The 6,962-nt window shown below is 36.5% G+C and overlaps 1 pseudogene; it reads right to left on the bottom strand.

Annotated features, from left to right (window-relative positions):
• Positions 1-2,616: 2,616 nt before the first annotated feature.
• Positions 2,617-4,666, bottom strand: LOC102816179 (annotated as a pseudogene).
• Between the last annotated feature and the right edge of the window lie 2,296 nt (positions 4,667-6,962).

Here is a 6,962-nt window from a genome sequence, read left to right on the forward strand (position 1 = left end):
CCTATCCAAGATTTGCTATGATTTGGAAATGAAATGATGGTACTTAACAACAACAACATAAACCTACATTGCAATAAATCTGTTTTATTTTTTGTGTGTGACTTAGAACATTGTTATGTAGAAGAAAAAAATAAGGAAATAGATTTTATTTATCAATATTTTAATTATCTATGGATATTTCTTTGAATATTTCTAGGTTTCTTTTTTTTAAAATGACAATACATTTGATTCATTAGCTTATTGTCTTGAACAACAACAAAAATTGCTAAAGATTACTTCTATAACTTTTGAGAAAGGAATAAAATGTAAGCACTCTTTGTTATCTGTTGCTATGCAAGAATGGTTTCAAAATGACTTTGACTTTAACAATGACTGTAATGTTTTCCATTATACATGTGTATATGGTGGCAAAAATAAAAGCTAATCAGTTCAAATGATCTATTATAAATTTAAAATGAACATGATTGATTGCAGGTCCCAGAAAAATTAGATACTAGTTATTCTTGGGGAATTAGAATGAGGGTATTATTTTTAGTGACACTTACCCAAATTATGGAAATGTGTGAACTAAAATAATATATTATAATAGTATTTTAAGACACTTTAAAGTTATCTAGTATTATCAGAGTTTTATAATTTCAAGATCTCTGATAATGCAGTATCTAGATAAACACTGCACTGTAGTTTTGGATTATACCTAGTAGAATGTAAACCATCACCTTTGTTTGTTAAAAAAAATAATAAGAAGAAACTCAGATTGATTATTTAATCTCAATTATTGTTAAAATTGCTATCATGCTCTGGTCCATTCTTTGAAAACTAAACATGTATAATTCAGCAAGGAACATGTTAATCAGACTTTAAATTGGAGTGAAACCTGCAAAATATTTTTCAAACAATCCTGTCTGTCTCTTTTCTGTCTGTGGTGGAACTTCTGAGAGTAAAATGGAAAAATCACATCAAGTGGGATGTGGGCTAGATACTACTCTCTCTGTGAAAACAATGTATGGAAGGATTAGAGCAGTCATTAGGTATTAGGAAGTTCAAGGTACATTGAAGGAATTGGCAAAGAACAAGGCACAAGAAATTGATGGAATGAAAATAGAAATCTTTCAAGAAATGAAGGAAGCACCAGAGACACTCACTCATCTCTGCCAAGAAACTGGGAGACAACTATCTGGCCAACTGATTGAAAGAGATCTGTATTTGTGCCCATTTCAAAGAGAGGTGATCGGAATGTGGAAATCATTGAATAATCTCTTTGATATCCCATGTGAGTAAAGTTTTACTAAAGGTAATACAGAAACGGCTGTAAGCATACATTGACAAAGAACTTCCAAAGGTTCAAGCCAGATTCAGAAGAGGCCGCTGAATGAAGGGTATCATTGCTGATGTCTGACGGATCTTGGCTGAAAGCAGAGAATATCAGAAAGATGTTTACCTGTGTTTTATTGACCATGCAAATGCTTTCAATTGTGTGAATCATGACAAGCTATGAACAACATTGTGAAGTATGAGTATTCCAGAACACTTAATTGTGCTCATGAGGAATCTGTACATGGACCAAGAGGCAGTTGTTTGAACAGAACATGTGAATACTGAATGTTTTAAAATTAAGAAAGGTGTGCGACAAGGTTGTATTCTTTCACCATACTTATTGAACCTGTATGCTGAGCAAATAATTTGAGAAGCTGGGTTATATGATGAAAATTTGGCATGAGGATTGGAAGAAGACTCATTAATAACCTGTGATATGCAGATGATACAACTTTGCTTGCTGAAAGTGAAGAGGACTTAAAACATTTACTGATGAAGATCAAAGAGCACAGCCTTTGATATGGATTAAATCTCAATGTAAAGAAAACAAAAATCCTCATTACTAGACCAACAAACAACATTCTTATCAATGGAGAAAAGATTGAAGCTGTCAAGGATTTCATTCTTCATGGATCAACTATCAACATTCATGGAAGCAGCAGTCAAGAAATCAAACAACATATTGCATTAGGCAAATCTTCTGCACAAGACCTTTTTAAAGTGTTGAAGAGCAAAGATGTTAGCTTGAGGACTAAGGTGTGCCTCACCCAAGCCATGGTATTTTCAATAACTTCATATGCATATGAAAGCTGGAGAGTGAACAAGGAAGACTTTACAAGAATTACTGCCTTTGAGTTACAGTGTTGGAGGAGAATATTGAAAGTGCCATGGACTGCCAAAAGAAACAATAGATCTGTTTTGGAAGAAGTGCAGCCAGAGTGCTCCTTGAAGTCCAACATGGCCAAACTTCATCTCTCATAGTTTGTATATATTGTCAGGAGGGACCAGTCGCTGGAGAATGATATCATGCTTGGTAAGGTGGAGGGTCAGAGAAAAAGGGAAGACTCCCAAAAAACTGGATTCGCCAAGTGGCTTCATCCATGGACTTAAGCATGGCAACAGAAGTGAAGTTGGCACAGGATCGGGCAGTGTTTTGTTCTGCTGTGCATAAGGTCACTATGGGTTGGTACCGACTTGATGGCACCTAACAAAAAGGGTAAAACTTCAGATAATCTCCTTCTGTAAGGTTCCTAAATGTATATTCTGGTCTTTACCATCTTTGGGGCACCCAGGACCTGGCTAATGATAGCCACAGAGGACTGTGAAGCTCAGATGGTCATTGCTGGTTAAGAATGTACCAGGGTTATTATAGGTTTGTGTCAGTGCTAAACTCAGAATTTCTTTTCTTTTTTGTTATTAATATTTCATTGTGAATTTAGTGAACGTTTACAGGGAAGATCATCATTTTTTTTTTCAACAAATCATATACTTTATTTCATTTCAATGATTGTAATCCTCTCCAGGTGCCATCAGTTAACAATATTTTTCTATATTCATTTTAGCTCTTTTTTTAAAAAAACACTCATGCATATATAGTAATTTGTATCAACAAAGGGAACATTCTGCAAGTCTGCCTCTTGGCTGGCAGCTCTGAGTCCCTCTCTTCCCATGAATCTAGAGTCCTCAGCTGCTTCCTTTCTCCATGTCCCCACCTCTGCCTCCATCTCTGGGATCACTGTTTCTCTGGATAAGGTCTCACATTCCACTTGTGCTCGTCTCCCTTGAGGGTCCTAGGGTCTCTGTTTCTGGACTATAGACAACTCAGTGAAGACCACACTTTCATTAGGGAAGGTAATCCTTCCTGTTTTTGTTAAAAAAAACTTCTACCTTTACAACAGTGACAGTTGCAATTAGTCATGATAACAATTATTCGCTATTGAATCATAAGAATCTTATCCCCATCTCTTTTTACCAGATCCAGATGGACAAGATGAAAACTATTCAGTGGGGATTCTAATTTCCCACACACACTCTTAAACTAAACTCCCTCTTTAAGCCAGTCATGTCATGCCTTTATCACTTCTCATTTTAGGTAGCCAATGTCTAAGTTGTTTGTCCCTATCTACCTTATGTACAGATGGGATAGCATTGATATTTGATGTGAAGACTCTGTTGGCATTTATAACTATTATCTCCATGAGTATAGGTCAAACTCATCAAATTGTAGCAATATACACTAATTTCCTTTATCAAAAAATGTTTTGTTTTAATCTTCCTCCAGTTGAGTTCTGATTATCAAGCCATCAAGGTTAGGTCAAATGGATACTATCTGCAAGTCTGGGTGTTCTTGTGTGCCTTCCCTCACTTCATATCAGCTAGATGTTTCACTCTCAGCTCTAATCCTCTGTTTCTATGTCCTTGTCCATGGGCTCAAGTGTCTCCAGGTTTCACTGTACTTTGGACCAACCAGCTCTTCCTCTTCTTTCTCTCATCTCCAGGTCAATGGGAGTCTATAGAAAGTGGTTGAACTCAACCTATTTCTTCATTGATTTCTTTTATTTTTAAAATAAAAGTTGTTACCCTGCCTTCATGGCTTCCTCCACCTCCCTTCACAGCTCTTGAGAAAGGATTCTGAGGAATTCTGCTCTTTTACGCTCTAGTCCAGAGCCATGTGACTGAACATCTTTTCATCTAAGAAATACTGGGAATAATAGGAGACGACTTCCTTTTGAGAACACTTTGTTTCACAAAGGGGTTTAGACTTCCCTTTCAATTCAAGAATTGGAAAATGCAATCCAAGCATGGTTTCCTATATTTGACTCCAACATATAGTGATAGGCTTCAGTGCTGGTGGTAGTGTCATCAGCATCATCTATGGTGCCGGTGGTAGATGAACCTACTTTCTGAACACTTTCCTTACTGTTTTTCTTGACTGCTCCTTGAAGAGAGAGTTGATCTGGACTTCTTTAGCTGCCTCTCATTTCACCTCAGTTCCACTTCAGTAGCAACGAAAGTTGTCAAACAGCTCCCCCCTGGAAGGGTCACATAACTCATAAAGGGAGGTCCAGGATAAGAAAACAACTCAGAGAAGACCATGTCTCCATTAGGGAAGGTAGTCCTCTGCTGCTGCTTGCTATCACAAATCACATGTAACATCAACAGACCAGTCAACTCTTTGAAGATCAGCACCAGGTCTCTGTGAGGCAAGGTTTGGGAGATGGTGTGGCTCAGAGATTCCAAGGTTCTGTCCATCTTGGGTCTGTCTTTGGGTGTCTTCTGACAAAATGTCCTCACTCCTAAAATCTTGTAGTCCTCGAGTTTTCCAGGATTCTTTACATATTTTATTCATTTTGACAGGCGAATGCCTCTAACAGTTTTTGTATTGGATTTTCAATTTAAATTTAGCATTTTTTTTTTTTATTGTTTGGAATAAAAATAATTCATAAAACATTTTGTATTAAGAGTTCCACTCTGATCTGTGTGCATGTTCTATTCCACTTGTTGTTGCTGGTTTCTAGTATTCCTGTGTCTGCAGTTACATTAAGACTTCATTCATATTTTTTTTTCATATTTTCATGAAACATTTAGCTATTATCATTTCAATAACATTCCATGTGTTCCCTTTTTTGATTCATTTGCTACCTTATTTAATATTGTACAACTCCTCTCTTCTCACCCCCCCTTTTTTTTTTTATCAGATTGATTGCATACAATCCATCTTCAAATTTACTAACATTTTTCTTGTCTCTAAGACTTTTGAAGATGACTCTTTTGAAGATGTTTGTCATCTCAGTTACAATTGTGTGTTGTTATTGTTAGGTGCCATCAAGTCAGTACCTACTCATAGCAACCTTATGCACAACTGAATGAAACACTCTCCAATCTGTCACCATCCTTACAATCATTGCTATGCTTGAGTCCATTGTTGCTGCCACTGTGCCAATCCATTTATTTCGGGTTCTTCTTCTTTTTCGCTGACTATCCACTTTCCTAAGCATGATGTCCTTCTCCAGACACTGATTCATCCTGATAATATATCCAAATTATTAGAGAAGATTGGCCATTCTTGCTTCTAAGTCACATTCTGGCTCTACTTCTTCAAACAAATATTTGTATTTTTCCAAAAAATATTTATTTGTTATGGCAGTTCATGGCACTTTTAACATTCTCCTCCAACTCAAATGTATCAATTGTTCAACTTCAACATGAACATGAAGTTATTGAAAATACCATGGCTTAGGTCAGTTACATCACATAGTCTTCAAACTGGCATCTTTGCTCTTGAATACTTTAAATAGGTCTTATACATCAGGTTTGCTTAATGCAATACATCGTTTGATTTCTTGGTGGATGATTCCATGAGTGTTGATGGTTAATCTGAGCAAAATGAAGTCTTTGATAACTTCAAACTTTTTCCATTTATCTGCAAGTTAGTGTATTGGTCCAGTGGTGAAGACTTTTGTTTTCTTTTCATTGAGGTTTAACCTAATGTAAAAATACAATGTAAAAATACTTCATCAGTAAGTATTTTAAGTCATTTTCACTTTCAGCAAACAAGGTTGTATCATTTGAATATCGCAGGGTGTTAATGAGTTTTCCTCCAACCCCATGCCATGTTTTTCTTCATATTATCCAGCTTTTTGGATTATTTGCTCAACATACAGATTAAATAAGTACGGTTAAAGAACATGGTGTACATCTTCCATAATTTTAAATCATTAAGTGTTCCCTTGTTCTATTTGAACAATTGTCTCTTGGTCTATTTACAGGTTCCTCATGTGCATAATTAGATATTGCAGAATGCTCATTCTCTGCAGGGTTGTCCATAGCTTGTCATGATTTACCCAATCAAAAGCCTTTGTGTAGACAGTTAAACACAGACAAACATTTTTCTGGAATTCTCTGCTTTCAGCCAAGTTCCATTAGTCACCAGCAATTATACTCATCATTCCGCTTCCTTTTCTGAATCCATCTTGAATCTCTGCAGTTCTCAGTCAAAGTAACATTGCTACCATTTTTTAATCTTTAGCAAAATTTTACTTGGATGTGATATTGTCTGATGATTTCCATATTTCATTCTGTCACCTCTCTTTGAACTGGGTGCAACTATGGGTATCTTTCAGTCAGTTTGCCAGGTAGCTGTGTATAAAATTTCTTGGCTTAGATGAGTGAGTGCCATCAGTGCCACATCAGTTTGTTGAAAGATTTCATATTTGTACTTCATCAATTCCAGAATCCTTCTTCGTTTCCAATGCTTCAGTACATCTTGGACTTCTTCTTTCAGTGTAATTTTCTCTTGATCATATGCTAACTCTTAAAATGGTTGAACATTGTCCATTTCTTTACGGTTCAGTGACTGAGTTTTCCTTTCATCTTTCGATGCTTTCTACGTTATTCAGTATTTTAACTGTTGTTGTTAAGTGTCGACAAGTCAGTTCTGAGTCCTATCAACCTTGAACAGAGTTTCCACCAACCTTGCTGTTCAAACTAACATCGTCCTGTGCTCTATCCTTCGACACCACACCAAGACTCTATTTTGTCAATTGTTGTGGTTGTTGTTAGGTGCCATCGAGTCGGTACCAACCCATAGCAACCTTATGCACAGCACAATGAAACACTGTCCAATCCTGGGCCAACCTCTCTAC

Source organism: Chrysochloris asiatica, unplaced genomic scaffold (genome assembly GCF_000296735.1).
Source record: "Chrysochloris asiatica unplaced genomic scaffold, ChrAsi1.0 scaffold00225, whole genome shotgun sequence".
In the NCBI taxonomy this organism is placed as follows: domain Eukaryota; kingdom Metazoa; phylum Chordata; class Mammalia; order Afrosoricida; family Chrysochloridae; genus Chrysochloris; species Chrysochloris asiatica.